Genomic DNA, 17,562 nt, shown 5'->3' on the forward strand with positions numbered 1-17,562 from the left:
CAATAGGGCGAAAATGTTTTTTGTACTTTTTCTTTTTACTATCAAGTTATAGAAGCCCTATTTTTTTCTTTATCAAATGGTACACGTGCAAGAATTTATTGCTCATTGTACCCTCGGAAAAATCCTTGATAATTTAAAAAAAAATTAAATAAGGTATTGATTATATGATAAAAAAAATATTTTTAATAAAATTATTATTCTTTATATGGATATCTTTGGGGGGGAAGGGTTACCTGGGAAGGTAATTCCTGATTAGTGAACATCATTTCCTGGATAAATTCAATCATATTCAAAGCCTGCTTGAATGTTCGTGTGTGCTCATAAAAGACGGAGTTTAACCCTGAGGATTTGTTGCAAAGTTATAATTGTAAGTCCTTGTTGGACTCAGAGTAGAATTGAGGATCGACATCCGAGTCATTCTTGACAATGTCCTTGTTTATCTCCTTTTCTCCTTCCTCTCTTGTCACAACTGAGTGTAGCTGATGTAATGAAACGTCATGAGCATTATTCTTCCTCTCTTCCATAACATTCTTCAAATTGTCACGGTTACTTTCTTGATTTTGGTTTCTTTTTTTTTTAACACTGGATTTTCACCTTTGATATTGACTATAAAAATCCGAATCTAATACAATAGGTTTATTCCTATTTCTCAAAGAAAAAAATAACGTGATTATTCATCATAGACGCTATGCAATAGCAAGGAAAATTCTTGATATAGTTTTTTTCCTGGTATACGCTCCAAAATTTTGTTAAAATTAAGTGCATAACTACATAATTTACAGTGCTTGATAATTAAAATACTAAGTAATATATTTAATTAGTTGTTATCTTGGATGAATGAGGCTGTAGAAGTTATCATCAATAAAACCTACATAGTATAATTACTATAAGAATCCAAATATCAAGATATATATACTCGTATCTACCTATATTTATAATTAACATTCATGATTTTTAAGGGTGAACTGATGCATCGGAATAGGCAAAAACACACTTTTTTAAAGTATCAGAATCGGCTCAATTTGCCAATTCCACCGATACCTATCTATAATTATTTATACAACTTATTTGAGCTTTTTTTTGCTCACAAAAGTACACTTACTAAGCAATAAAGTAGATGACTACACGATATCGTTCAGAGAAATAAAAAAAAAAAAAAAAGGGGGGAGGTACGAAGTACATAGAAATATTATACAAATTTGTAGGGTTGTACAGGAAATTTACTGGAAAGTAACAATTTAGAAATAGCCACATTTTTAGTACCCCAACAATGGAATTGTATCCCGAGTCGTTTAAAAAGTCCGTAACGATTCCACTTGCGTTGAGCGCTTTACTCTGAAACCATTAAGTAATTTTTTCACCAAATATTTATTTTTTGTATGTTTGCTGAATAATATTGCCTATAACAGAACTGAAGTTGAGTCCATTTTTTTAAGTCAAGTTCGAGTCATAAGTATACGTCCCGGGGCCTTTAAAATGAAACGAGTTCGGGCTCGAACACTGGTTTATACGTATTTCAATTTCTAGAGCGATCAAGCATATATAACACTCTCTTAGTAACTGGAGATAGTTCAATATCATTTGATCTCATGTGGGCCAAACCAGTAAACTAATAGTAAATAACCTTATGTTAGTATCGCAAATATTTTTAAAATATATTTTTTTGTCTAAATAGTGAAAAATGTCTCTATGCGAAAATTGTCCAGAATTTCTACAAATCATCCCATATTTTTCCCCACCTGATGCATGAGAGAAAAACTGAGATACGAATTGGATTATGCACTAAAAGATTAATTCTATTATTGGTAGAAATTTTGCGTTCCCCAGCGTTATCTATGTATTTTTTTAATCATATACATATATCTTTAGGTACTTCTGCTTGGAAATTTATAAAATATTATTTTTTGAGAAGGAAAGTTTATAATTTGGTTCTCACATCTTCGTATACAATGATTTTTCAATATTTTAGCTATAAGATTTAATTATGTAATAGATTATTTCCTAATATAGTTTAGAGCGGATAAAAAGGCTCAACGTGTGAAGTAATGTATTCATCAAAACTAAAATGGCAAAAGCGGAATCAACAGTTTTGAACCGGATTAAAGGACTTTTTGAGTCAAATCAATTTTTTGACGTTACATTCTTGATAGGAGGGGAAATGGAGGAGTCTCCTGAGAGGATTTCTGCCCATCAACATATTCTATCATCAGCCAGTCTGGTATTTGAATGGATGTTCTATGGAGACTTCATACAGTGCTGAAAGAAAGGTGGTGATCTTGAGATTGAAGTTCCAGATTTATGACAAATTATTCTAAACAACATATATTTGTTTTGATGGACAAATAGCAATAGAATTGTATAGAGTCCGTCTTCAATTTGAAAATTGAGGATTATTTTAATGATGATAACTATGAAACAACAGTTCGAAAGGGGAGATTCCCTTTAGGGAAACAAAGTTGAAAAAACAAGAAACAAAAAAATTCCACGTTCCTTCAACTCCATTGAATGTACAGTTGAAGTGCGTAACATTTTCCGCTTTTATTAAAATAAATTATTTATTCGGAGAACGTTGCTTTTTGTCATTTTATTTTTACAAATTTGACCAAATGATCAATATTTTCAGGCTCGTAAGTGTTCCGCTTTTTTGGTGTTCCTTTGAATCTATTTTGTTAGTGTTCCGTGTAAATTGGGCTTAGAAGCTGCATATATGTAAGGCTGAATTGGTGGGTAGATGTATATTCTCATACAAACTTAGTGAAATAAAATTGTACAACTGATAATAAGTTTTTATTTCAGGAAGAGTCATAGTATGGAATTAATTTGAATAATAAAGATTTTAACATACGCTAATTTCATTTATTACGACTTATAAGTATTTGTCTTAGCCTAACTCCAGCAAATAAAATTTGAAACACCACTTTAATGTATTAGTTCTAGAAGGTGATTAAGTCTAGGCCAGTGCTAGAAAGCTCGCCTTTAGAACCTCATTTTACCAAGACCGTTACAACTAATCAATGACATGCTCCTCGATTGAACAACTTATGAAAAATAAGTTGACGATGATGTTATAGATTATTTGTAAGTTTTACACTTACAAATTGGAAGGTATTAATGTTTTGACTATTTAGCACTCCTTGATCCAAGGATTAAAGACAGATTATTCTGGAGGAAGAGTTATGGAAGAATTTGCTTCAGAATTGATCACACTTTATGAAAATAAAGATTCTAAACTACTCATGAAATCCCTGCATTAAATCATTCATATGAATCTTCGAGTCTGTTAACTTCTTTCGACGTATAAATTATCCTCCAGGAGAGAAAGCAAATTTTAAAATCTTCTAATCCAGAAATTGATACCAAAAATTACTTCAAAATGTGACTACAGGCTTGAACTTCAAATGATCTGCAGAGGCGGCACTAAGAAGGACAAAAAAAGATTTCCTCATATTTTTCAACTTGCTATGAAATATTTGTAAATACCAGGAACGTCTCATAATTATACATATATTGGAATACCATAATTGTATAGATTCCTATATTTTGACCAGAGAACCCACAGGTTCGCCCAAAACAAGCTATATCATAGGCCGACTTAGCCCAAAGCCAGATATTTTCTATCCCAATCCACCTCTAATTTGTTCTAGTTTAGAGTTCAACTACCTAGTTTCTACAATTTTATCAGGAGACCTGATATCAATTGGCTTTGATTCATTTGGTTCAAATATGGTGTGAAGAATTATGAATCCTGTTTCTATTTGGTAAGGGTGATTGGTAATAAAGATTTTTTCATAAGCTAATTTTATATCTTATGATTTATACATATTTGGTCCTGGGCAAACTCCACTAGAGAAAATTTTAATACTATATTAATGCATACGTTCCAGTTTAGAGCTGAACTACTTCGCAGAAATAGTAATATTAACGGACCAGATATGGTCTTGCTTTCAAAAATATGATCTGGAGCATATTTTAACGACTCAAAATCTGATTTTTAAAATTTTAATAACCTTATTAAAATCATTTATCTACTTCTCAACATTTCAAACAATTCTATGTCTTCTCCATACCTGTTAATTTAAATTATATCGGATAATCAGGTAACTTTAGAGTAGTTCGGTGTAACATATATATTATTGATACAACTTGGCGTTACCTTGCTAACACAAAAATATACAATGTATTTTGTTGACAGCTGTCGATGATTTTGTTTCTTCACTCCTAATCAGTATTTTGAACCTAGATTGTTTGAATTATAATTAACTCCTTTTAAATAGTGAACAATTCTCAACAACCATTGAGCAATGGTTTCATGGTTGAAAGAATTGGCTCACTACCAACAGATTTGGGGGCTTTTTTCTTTCTTTTTTTTAAAGAAGAAAGGTTGTGTGGTACAGTAAAAGGAAAGATAACTATTTGGGAGATGTTTGTATTTTTGACAACCCGTCCCACCTTGAATAATTGAAGTTGTCAATTACGTCTACAGGGGCTGGCTAAAGCTTATAATGGATGTAGAAAATTTGTTACGCCTATTCTGTTGCTACAGGGAATATATATGTATATCTGGAAAGGTATCTTCATGTATAAAGAAAAATAATAAGCCCTTTCGAATTAAGACGTGAAATTCTCAGTAAACTACACGACGGACATTTATAAATGGTTCAAACGAAAATGAAGACAAAGTTGGCCATATTTTGGTCTGGGATTGGAAAACAAATTTAAAAAAACAAATATTCCACAGCGTATGAAGGACCGAAATGATGTGAAAACTCGGAAATTAGAAAACAGCATAGATTCTACTCCGAAAATCATAATAACAAACGAGAAAAATCCAATGTGGATACAAAGTCTATCTTTGTGATTTAAAAAAGTCTTAATGTATTACTCAAAGAGAGGATATAAGAGTATTTATTAGGATTCGAGAAAAAATGTACGTAAGGACGTTGGTTCAAGTAATGAAAATTTAAAGTTTAAGTCAGTATTGTCTGAGCAAAGAGAAAGGACGTCATATTTTACAATTTTTCTTCGAACAAGGAGAAACCAAAATCCAGGTGGCTATAAATTTGAATAGTGTTTATGGCCCTCATACTGTATCAGCCAACCATGCAGTATTTTGTTTTTGTCGCTTCTGTTCCGGTAATTTTGATGTCAAAGATGCACAACGTTCTGGAAGCCCAATTGTTGATAATGTGGATGAAATAAAGGCGATTGTCCAGTCCGACAGTCATGTATTCACATGTGAGTTTAAAATGTTTATTTTTTATTTTTTCGAATAAGCAACGTTTTTTCTATTGACTCTCACAACCTTTCTTCCGTAAAAAAAAAAAATGAACGAAAAAAAGATTGAAATGATAATTGTGACTCATTCAAACTGTTGGGTACTTACTTATTAAAAAAAATTTCATGGCTTTTCTTAGATATTCATTGTTTTGGCAAATCTCCCTTCAAGATTTGGTGAAACAAAAATGTATTTAAGTATTTTATAAATTGTGGAGAGCTTATAAAGCAATCCTTAGAGCAGGAATGTACTACCTTTTAATATAATGGGCCGCATTGTCACTTGAAATATTTTAAGGGCCACAGAACCTATTAAATTAAATTTCATGAAAAATGGCTTTATGAAACTATTAAATAAATATTTGTTTCAAATTTAGGCCAAATCCAATTTTTCAAAGCTAATCTGTCAATCCTGTTCAGAGGCATCCGCAGATTTTTTTTGAAAATCTTAAAAGAAATTCCTCCTCTGGATAATTTGATTGAATGACCTCGGAGTAATTCCTGCCTATATTTGTATTTATTTCGTTCATTTTACGACAGTTTCAAACTAATCTACTATAACGCTATGACAGCTAAGCTGCCCTTTTACCAACAATTATCAAAATTGTGAAAATTTCCAATTTAATTTTCAGTTTATTTTATTTTAAATACGACATGGATTGAGATTCAAGCCTGGTTTCACTGCCAAAATTGCAAAAACATCAAGTTTTGAATTCATATAAGCGATACATATTTTCTAAGCCAAATTTTGAAGTCAAACATACAAAATATGGAGCTTTTTAGATAAACCTATTTTTGGTAAGGTATGTCTAATCTAACGGGAATAAAAATCTCTTCAGCATTTTCAAGTTCTACAAATGAATCAATAAGTCAAATACCTGTGGTTTTGAGTGCCTGAAGTTGTTTTGCGACAAATTTGATAGTTTAGTCAATATCAATTTGCTACTCCTGTGCAATATCATGTGTAGCGAAACATGGATATTTTGCTCAAAAATCAAGTTTCTGTTGCTCCCTAAAAAAAAAAAATCAAAAATATTAAGTACTTTGACTAATATTGTATATACTTTTCATATATTTTGAGCATAACCGATTAACTTTTCACGAATATTCCTCAATCCGTGTTTTTGTGGTGGCCTCTAGTAATACAAAATTTAAAATTTCGTAAAAAAAAATTCACAAATATTATCTGGTAAGAGAAAGTTAAAACCATTGGCTTGAAGGATACTTTTTCAGGTAAAAACTATTAAAATTTTTCTTGTATAGCTCCTTACGTTTTTATGTTCCATCCATTTTAATGAAGGACGGTATTTTTTTTTTACAACTCAATAAAATTAGGGAGTATGGGTGATATTTTTATATTTTTTAAATGTTCTGGTCCAATATATTGTAGTATAAATTAGGTATAAACCTAAAGCTGATTAAATTTCCAACAAAATGATAGGTAAATCAAGCTTGTATGCCTTTCCTATTATTAGATATGGCTACCTAAAGTCAGGAATTTATTAAAAAGTTTGAATTTTTGGAGTCACTTGAGACATATTTTTTAAACGGCCATTGCTCAAAAGTTATGGAAGAAAACAACTAAACAAACAGTTTTATTTTAAAGTCATGGCCACTATCTATCATTTTAACATAACTAATAATGGTCTTTTTAATGAAAATTGTAGATTCTATAGTTCTACAAAATTGGGATGTCATAGTGTTTGTCGCGTAGAAATAGGCATTTTTTGGTAAATTTGGTCATAAATTAAAATATCTTGGATGATCGACACAAAATAAGTGATTCCCAGAGAAAGAAATATACTATATCTATATGGGTTTCACCAAAAGATTCCTAAGGTTAAATGAAATACTGTAATGTTTACTTATACTGAATCAGCGCAACTCCATGTAAACAAACAAAGGAACATTAAAAGAAAAAATATATATATAGGATTGAAACATAAAAAATCATAATCTACAGACATTTTTAACAAAGAAAAGCCTTATTAACCAATTATCAATATTTATTTTCTACCTTAAATATTTTGTCACTCTTTGGGCCGTGAAACAGGGGTCAAATCTATCACCTTGTCATAACGAGATGTATTACATTAGTATTTATTATAAAAACGACATATTGAACTGAAACCATCAATCAAAATCTACCTTCTTTTTACTAGCAAATCTTTTAAAGTTGTAATATAAATTATATTCTTTAGTTTTACACGTAATATAAAGTAATAAAAAAATAAGCTTCCAAATATGATCCTTCATTTTACTGGATTTTTGTATGATTAGACACATTTTGTAGGAATTGTATTCTAGATAACTTTATAATTATTTTATTTTTTGTACGCCGGAATGTTTTTCATCAGCTTTTATTAACTTTAATTTTCATCTATATAGTTACTTACTTCGATGCATGGCTCTGAGCCGAAATTATACTCTAAAAACTTGATTTCTTTTATAAAAGTTCAAAAGGCCAAACCAAATACAGTTTATAGGTTAATGTTAATTTTGTGTTCTACACTTAATTATTCGAGGTCCTTTTTTATCTTCATTTAAAAGAAAGAAAGGAAAAGGGAAGTAATGGAGATGATTCTGTGATAATGGTGGCAAAATCAATACTAATTAGCTTTGACTTGAAAAATAACTCGCTTATTTCATAGGTTCTTGTCTAATTGTTGTCCTTTAAAAATATTCGTAGATCCTGAATAACGTATATAATATAATAATAGGTTGTGGGAAAAGTAATTTCGTATTGCCTGCACTTTTTTAACAAAGTATTTAGTGTTCATTATTGGTCACATCGGATCATAATACAATATGACGTTGTAAAGGTGTATAATATAAACGCATTTTTGACAGTATTGCACTTGGCCAGTTCAGTAGTGAATTATCGTGCGTCGAGTATGGAGGTCTCAAAGGAAGAAATTCGCCATATTTTACATTTTGACTATCTGAAAGGGAAAAACGCTTTGAAGGTGACAAAGGAAATTTGCTATTTATAAGGGGCCGATATTATTTCAGTTCGTGTCGCACAACAGTAGTTCGAGCGATTTTGTTATAGTACAGTGGGCATGCATCATGCACAACCCCCTGGCTGGCCTGTCGTCAAAAATTTCGATAAAATCATGGAAAATATCGAAATAGACTATCATGTTAGTAGTCGTAGCATTGCCCAGGAGCAATCGATCATAAAACTGTTTAGAACCATTTTCAAAAGACTGGTACAAAAAGAAACACAAATAGAAGATGAATCACAAAGTATACCTCAACCTACCGATTCAGCCTTACATATAGCTGACAACTCCAATTTGTTTTTTTTCTTTATTAATTGAACTCTGAACAGAAATCTAAAAACGGCTGAACGCCAGCAAAAAAATGGAATGCTGAAAGAAACGCCAAAAAAGTTGTACGCATATAAGCCTGGATTCATTCTTTGGAGGGCCAGGGCGTTACTAAGATTGTTTTATTCCAAAACTTGAAGGACAATTTTTCCAAAAGTGTATTTTTATTTTTAAATTGTGACGGAAAAACACAAGCAAATATTGTCAAAATAAATTTGTTTTTTGACAAGAAAAAAACCCAGTTCTTTTCGACATATTTGGCAACAAAATTTTAGTCAAGGATAGTGTAGCATATATGTTGGAAATATGTACCTATATATAGTGTTGGGTCAGTCCATGTTTAGGACTAAAAACTGCCGTCCAGTTCAGTCCCGGTCCGGTCCAATTAAGCCTTACATTTCAGTTCTAAAAACTTGCAAAGTTCGGTGCTTCATGACGTCACTCAACTATATACTTTTTTTTATCAGGTGTATTACTGACAGAAAAAGTTAGGACCGGCAGCCTTAAAGACCGAGCCCAATGACTGATAGGACTTGCCTTAAGATTGGACTGGACTGAATAAACAAGTACTGACACTATATTACCTAATAGTGATATAAATCAACCATATAATTGATGGAATACGTGTCAGACTTCTAAAAATGTATATGAAGAGGCATTATAATATTGTAAAGTCTAGCTTTAACTAATTCGAAATTGGACGTCCTCAATGAACTTGAATTTGAAGGGATGAAATAAGCATGGGAGGTTTTAAATCCCCCGTCCGTATGTTATTCCATAACATTCCTTTAATATATATACATATGATTTAAAATAAAATCAATCTTATATGCTAAAAAACATTCCAGCCAACGGCAAGTTAAATTCTTGCACCGACGCTTCTCTGAGTATCAAGAATCCCTTGCAATATCTCATAATACAGTTAGGTTCACTAGATAACTTGATACAAAAGTTCTAATGTCAGTTCAACATTCCTTATATCCTAAAACTTCCAATATCACACAAATAATGATATAACATCTTTGACTTTTTCTCAAGTTAACCCATTACTAATTTTAGTGTTCATTTTAGTTAATGAATGATTATTGGTTAAGATCACCTTCACAACCCATGGCCGGGGGTGTATTTTTGGATACTACAAGAGGTCGTTGATGCTCAACCAAGAGGACACAGGGAATTTGACCTGCTTTGGGACCCAACACTTTGCCTGCACAACCCGTGGATCGGGGTCTATTATAGCATATTAGAAGAGGTCCTTGATGTTTAGAAGCGTAACGGCGGTTGATTTTAAGTACCTAAGAGCTCAGCACTTTACCTGCACAACCCGTGGGCTGGGGTATATTTTTGGATATTAAAAGAGGTCATTGATGTTGAAAGAAGTGGTTGCGGGGAAATTTAACCTGCCTTGGGGCCCAGCACTTCACCTGTACAACCCAGGGTGTATTACAGGTGCGCGCGTCTAAAACTGAACACTCCTTTAAATTTTACGCCATGTACATATTGGTGATTTCATTGAGTTGAAACCGGTTTATACTTCGAGGCAAGGGTTTTGACTAGTCATAAACAAAACTCCAGCAAAATCTAAATAGCAACAGTGAAACAACAGCCGATAATATGAAGGGACGTCGAGTCGCAATTTTGGAGCTTTCCGCCCGGGAAAAAACTCCCCTGAAATTACCAAGGTTCTGAACTGCATCCGCAACACCGTCTGCAACGTGGTAGCCAAAGCGACTCCTGAGGCGACAACAAGATCTAATTCAAGGCCTCGAAGGTCGGACGAAATGGTTAATGCCATGGAAAAGTCTGTCGAGGACAAGAGAGGCCGGGTCACTGTCAGCAGCCTCTCCAGGGAGTTCAACGTCAGCAGAACGACCATGGACCGTCTAGTTAAGAAAGATCTTGGCCTTAAGGTCCACAAGAGAACCCCTCGTCAAGCCCTCAAGCCTGTAGACAAGGAAAAACGCCTAAAATTTAAGTATAACGTTTTAAAAGAGGTCCTTAGTGCTTAAAAACGTGACGGCGTGGGTTCTAAACTACCTTGGTCTCAGCACGTCACTTGCACAATCTGTGGGCCGGGGTGTATTTTTGGATATTACAAGATGTCCTTTTTATGAATCAGTTCTTTTAAGAATTCAGTTCTTTTGATGATTTTTTCGTTTAAAGATTCCGTTCTTTTAATGATTCGTTCTTTTAAAGATTCAGCAGTTCCCCCGGCCGTTTTCCTTTTGGATTAAGGACACTGAAAAATGAAAAGTAAATGAGCTAAATCTTATTTGTTGAAGTAGATAAATGATTTATGAAGCCATTAAAATGTGGAAGCGATATTAAAGTGTACTTTAAGGGACTTAAAGTTTATTATAACCAACTTACCTAATTAATGTTCGTTGAAATATTTAATTTTTCGCAGATTTATCTACTTATCTGTCCTGATGATACACATCGAACGTTTGGGGGCGCTATTGTTGCACATTTGACAATAGCGCTTGCTTGTAGCTAGACCTATATATGTATATGATTTGTGGTTCTATTTACTTCGTGCATGCAGTATATCTGCTTTGAGCCTTGAAAAAGACTCATATTATGCCAGAGTAGTCTGACCCCTCAAGGAACGCAATATTCAATGTGCATTCTCTCATAGTACCTCGAAGGACGAAGTTAGAACTACTTATTACTGTTCCAAATCAACATGTTGGAAAAGCGGATGAAACCCTTCCGATGTGCTGAGATTTAAGTTTACTCTCACCTAACAAATTAAGAGGGAAAATAGAGACAGTGTTTTAGAGATTAGTACTGGTAGAGATGAAACCGGAGTTTTTTAATTATTCTGCCTTGTGATTTTGTCTATTATTCTTTAGCGATATATATTTTTGAAAATATTTAAATGATACTCAGGAAATCAAATTTTCTAAGGCATCCCTACTTTGATATTTGTTGAACAGCTTGTAATGTAGACTAATAATATTTATACAACCGATATCAGTAAGAATTTTGATGATTTGTACTCGCATGCCTACAATTACAATAATGAATTAGTATTTGATTGTAGAAATTAAGTCGACGAAATCAATAAGATACAAAACTCATAAATAGGTAGTTTAAATTTTGACGAATATCTTTGCTCTTTTATTTACTTATATAACCAAATCATATTATCATTTTGTTACATTTTAACTATCGTCTTCAATTAAACACTTTATAACTAGCGCTCATGGAAAACATTTTGTAAATATCTTTAATAAATCTATTTGTGTGGAGATCCTAGATCATAGCAAGAGTGATATTTTAATATGCTGACAAGCTGTTTAGAAAAGGATTCCCGAATCAATAAGTTTGGAAATTGCAAATACATTCAGATATTCCAATTTAAGTATGGATAAGTTAAAAAATCACTTATATTTTTTTAAAACACATAATCTCTTTAAAGTTACCAATAACTATTTATATGTAATAATGTAACAGAATTGAATATGCCTTGCAATCAAAACGTTCGAGAAAAGAGAGATATAATTATCTTTAACTTGTTTTCCAATGACAAAATATACTCACAAGTAACAAGTAAATCAGCAGTGAACTTCAAGTGTTATACAAATTATACATATAGACCGTACATCATAAACTAGATCTTATAAATGGAATAATAACAATGTGATTGATATGAGTGGTTTCTGCATTTCAAGACACTGAAGGACTCTTATCAAATAGGGTTTTCTTAGAATAGGAGACAAATCAGAGTTCATTTAAGGAGGAATTCACTCAATAATTTCATTGAAGGAGCTGTGGATGGATAATGAGAAATCTCTCTCTGATCCTCACTGTGTCTTTCAGTCGATTATTTTGTCTTTTTATCAAACTCCTTAGTTCTTATAGATATATACGATGATTCCTTACAAGATCAGGAGGAATTTATGTATTGAGTGTAAAGGCGATGATTCACGAGATCAGAAGTCACTATCAAAGAGTTTGATGTGAAGAGACATCTGCACAATGAATGATCCCTCTATTAAAGGAGACCAGATTCCCAGAGTTCAGCATAAATGGGTGAAATCCGTTGAAGCAAGGATTAGAAGGCATGTGACTAGGATATCCAAATAGAATCATATTAATTCTTAGGAATGGAAACGATGGAGGTATATGTAACTGAATGCTTCGAAGGAAATATCCATCCAACTTCTCTTCTTTAATGGTTCATTTTTGGGATAAATTAAGGGTAGGCCTCAGGCTTAAGTCTTTGTGTTTTCTGTACTTTAGGAGTATAAAAATAATATTTTTTGGTTAAAATGTAATAGCAAACTACAGAATTAGACGTAGGTATCTATAAGGTTTCGCGACGGGTCATGTTGATCCATTTATGCTTACGAATTAAGGATTAGGGAAATCGATGTAGTCTGACGCCAGAATGTATTGTCCTATCGGCTCCAGTTCGACATCCAACATACACACACTTGTAAAACAATAATAATGAATTATTTTATTATTAAAAGATTAATATCTATTAAATAAATATAATATCATTTGAATGAAACTGATACTGCATAATCTTGAAAACACGAACTGAAGTTGATACTTTATTTTTGAAGGGCAAATTTATCCGTTTAAATAATTAGTTCAATTTTTTTTTTGACGATTTACTTTAGAAAGCCTTTTAAAAATATATACTTTGATTTTGAGCTGTGAACGTGAAGTGAGTCCATCATTTTATATCAAAAACAATTTTTAGGAATTTAAAATGCTAACCCAAAATGGATGAGTTAAATAAAACACCACGTGATGTTGTTAAAAAACTGCAACGACTACAAACTATAACTGCTTTATATTTAGATCATATGAGTTTACCAACAGGAATTTGTTATAAAAATTTATGCTTATCACTACAACAGGTTGCGTGATTGGAGTTTGTGCTCCTCCAGATAGTATAAGAACTCATTGGCCAACTCCCTTCTCTCTCTTAACATCAAAGTGTTTTTATATCATTTTATTATTACTCTTTCAACAACAATAATGTATATATTAAATGTTTCCTAAGTAGCAAGCAATAAATGAGTCAAAATTTACATATTACAAACAATTTACATAACATTTTTTTATTCCCAGTCTCATTTCTACCCATCGTGCGTGAGTCCCAAATATGATCATGTACAGTACATACATTCAATGACGCCATTCTACCATTATTAAAATTTACTTTATATTTTTTTGCAGCCGTCGATTGTTATACTAGTTACAGTCCGAAGGATCTGATCCATAGAGATAGAGATATAAAGTTTTTTTTATCTCTATGATCTGATCCTAAGCACTGTTAGAACCTGTCCTAAGACTGCACTGTACTAAATGGATAAGGACTGACAAAAAACTACAGACAGGTCACCACTATTAAAAATTTTAAGGGATTCAGTATTCTAGATTTCTTGCCATTTGAAAGATTTCCCCCAACTTTTTCAGTGGCCTTTATCCATTTATCTATCCCCTTGATATTCGATGGGAAATTATAAAACATCCTGGATCACCTGTTTTAGGTTTTGGGACAATAAAACGCACTGGCATTTTCAAACAGATTAAAATATAAACTTTATTCAATTTTATGAGTGAAATAGCTTATTAATATAATATTGTAACTTACCCATCCATAGTACATTCAAGGGAGTAAGTATGCACATACATATATTAAGAATGTTAAGAAAAGATGGCGAGATTTTATTAAAATGATATTATACCTATCACCAATATAATACATATTAAGATAACAGAAAAATTAACAAACTCGACAGTTATTCGAATGGAAGAAGTACTAATTGCTTAGTAATCCGATATCAATTATAATATCCTAAGAAATGATGAATGATTCATATTGGGCAAGACTCATGGATTGACAAAGAAACATTAGTATATTATCAGGCAAAAGAAGTAATTTCCAATTTGTTATGATGCAAGAAATGTCAGAAGAAGAGACGATTGACTGTTGTGTGAGACAATTAATATTAATATTACAACTCTATATATTCAATCCAATTTAGAACTCCAACTTCATTAACTTTTTAAACGAATATTAATTATAAATTTCTAGGCAATTTTTAATTCAATCAATATGTTTATTTATTGAATAAATGTAAATATATATTTCACTACGACAGAAATGGTTTTTAAAATATTTATTGACACTTATATAATTATCTAATTTGATGAATTGCAAGTACGTATGGTTGGGGAAGGTATGAAACCCTCAAAGATTTCCAATACCTTATATTTTGCAATATATAAAGCTAATGCTTGTTTGCCAATCCATGAGTCTTGTCCAATAGGAATGATCCGCTGTCAAACTTTTCTTTTATCTTTATATATATTATATTGGTGATCGGTATTATATCAACTTAAAATAATTTTCCCATTTTTCAACTGCCATTTTTTCCTGAAAATAGAAAAGAAAAAGGGAATGTATATCAGCCCGACAAACATTTTCTCTTGTGTAATCCATGCATATCCTTAATATTCTTGTTAATAATAATGTAAGTCTGTCAAATGAACTATTCCGAAATGAATAAAAAAAACTCAATCTATATTATAGTTCTACATTCGGTATAATCATGCAGGCCATGACTTAAAGAATGTACGAATAAAGGAGTTGCCGAAAAGTTGACACGAATTAATGTATACACAATAAATTAAAAGCATTTAACACGCAGTCTTGACCGACCTCAAGTTACTGACAGATCCATTGAATAAACTCATATATGAAATATGTACATATTATGTTTAAATATATTTCATTTTTTTTAAATAAAGAGGGAGAAACAAGCTCCCTTCTTCTCCCAATGAAATCCTATAGCCCCCGAGTAAATGATACTTATAATCATGCAACTAGGTAACTAAATCAGATTAACTGTAAACAAAGAACTCATTGTCATATTATTATATTTATAGGTTAAACTATAATTAACAACATTATAGAGTCTCTTATAAAACGTAACATTTTAAGTATGCTTTGTAACGAAACCTCGATCAAGATGTAAATTGAACGTTAAAAGTTGTTTGACTCTCATTTATAAATAATTACCTTTATATTAGTAGTATATAACCGTAAATACATATTGACACATTCGTATTAATTATATTTATTTTTGAGGAACACAAGGCACCGTTGCAAGAGTTCCTTATTTGCGAACATCAAAAAATCTACTACCACAATATTTACATTTACATTCACAAGAGAAATTCATAATTACATCATTTGATAGATCTGCACCGAATAATAAAAATTTATAAACAGGAGATCCAGTAATACCATTCCTTCATTCTAAATGTGATTCAGGCACAATGTTTGTAAAAATCTTGATGTAAATTTTTGCCAGAATACTAGACAAAAGAACCAGTCCTCCTCCTAATTGTTTGCAAGGCCTCTTTAGGGTATTAATATAGCTATGATCAAATAAAAGCTTTCTTCTTCCCTTAACACTTTTTCAGCTATAGAAGGGATGGCTGTAGCCACATATAATATTTCCACAAATAATTTAGTTTTATATATAAATCAATTCTTTTACATAAGTGTTCCTCTGCCATACTTGACACCACTTTTGAGACTGGGAGTTTAACTTTAGCCAATTGGAGAGGGCAAGGCCGCTTCTGTCCTACTCAATTCCCGAGACCTTAGCTTTATTTAAAACCTTGCACCCACCAATTTTATCAGAAGGTAAAAGAAACCACTGACCTACAAGGAGAATAGAAGTTTTTACACATTAATTTTAAGTCCTAAAATACTTGAGAATTTTTTAAAATAGGACAGAAGTATTTTAATTCTTCTTGACAGCTGTTTTTCTGAATTCTCTTTTACCATTAGAGTAATATCATCTGCGTATACATCCATGAAGTGTCTTTTTTCACCTAAATAGATTCCGAAGCCTCCCTACTTAAGTTTCAAGGAGTCATTTAAATACTCCATTGCAGTAACGAAAAGTAAAGGAGAGACCGGACATCCTTGTCTGCAGCTTTTACATAGCACTATCGGGTCACTCGGTTGACCATCTAACATATTTGATTAAAAAATCTTTTCGGGAGATATTTCTTCACTGAAGAAAGGATACAATTATGGTGGTATACTGTATCAAACACATTACTAAAATCAAATTGTAATTAATGCTACAATTTTTTCTTTTTTTCGTTGACTCAATAGCCGACTGAATATTTATTGAAATAATCAAATGGTTTGTTTTTAAATTAGTAAGGTAATCACAATGTCTTAAATAATATTCAAATTATCAGAAAATCTAAATATCTTCGAGTATCTCAGAATATTATCACAATAGTTCTAGTTTAACAATGCTAATCAAAAATTTAAAATGAAAATTCTAAATTTGTTTTTAATTGGTGTCCTCAATGTTGATACTGATAAAAAAACCAAATCCCAATACTCATGAACTGAATCTTGTTGATGTGGTTAATATTTCTTTACATACTAACAGCTTTTAAACGAAACATATAAAATGTATATGACAATCGGTTATAGTGCATGAAGTGAATGTTTGTAAAAAAATAGATTCAAACAAATTTCGTGTGTTGATAAATGACTGCTTCTTGATGGGAAAATATACTGTAAAGGGAAAAATTTGGTTTGATAAGTGTTATAAGAGAAAATAAATGGAAAATAATTCAGAAAATGACAGATATTGTAGTTAACCATGAATTTTTAAGGGTCTAATTTATATGTAAACGAATTTCCAGACCAACTTCTACAACTTTTACTTAATGTACTACTCCCAAATTTCATTGGAAGTTCATTTTTTTTTTCACCTAAAAAACAAAATTCCAATTTTCACCGATTTCTTTTTTTGCTCATAACTTTTTTAATTTTGAATAAATTTAGAAAACGTAGTTAATCGTATAGTTGTTTTTGGAAACGCCAATCACTTTTTGATTAATAAATCAAGCCCTTATCGAGTACCCTTAAGCTGCAAAAAAACGTTTTTGT

General features: G+C 31.7%; 1 protein-coding gene across 1 annotated transcript in view; it reads right to left on the reverse strand.

The window, feature by feature from the left end:
- LOC121125859 (outer dynein arm-docking complex subunit 4) overlaps nt 1-15,002 on the reverse strand; it is a 33,680-nt gene extending 18,678 nt beyond the window's left edge. Inside the window, exons 1-2 of the mRNA XM_040721141.2 lie at nt 14,224-15,002; nt 6,153-6,286 (exon numbers count right to left, since the gene is read on the reverse strand). The gene's annotated coding sequence lies outside the window, so the exon portion shown is untranslated. The remainder of the gene's footprint in view (nt 1-6,152; nt 6,287-14,223) is intronic.
- Between the last annotated feature and the right edge of the window lie 2,560 nt (nt 15,003-17,562).

The sequence above is a fragment of the Lepeophtheirus salmonis genome, chromosome 1 (assembly GCF_016086655.4).
Source record: "Lepeophtheirus salmonis chromosome 1, UVic_Lsal_1.4, whole genome shotgun sequence".
In the NCBI taxonomy this organism is placed as follows: domain Eukaryota; kingdom Metazoa; phylum Arthropoda; class Copepoda; order Siphonostomatoida; family Caligidae; genus Lepeophtheirus; species Lepeophtheirus salmonis.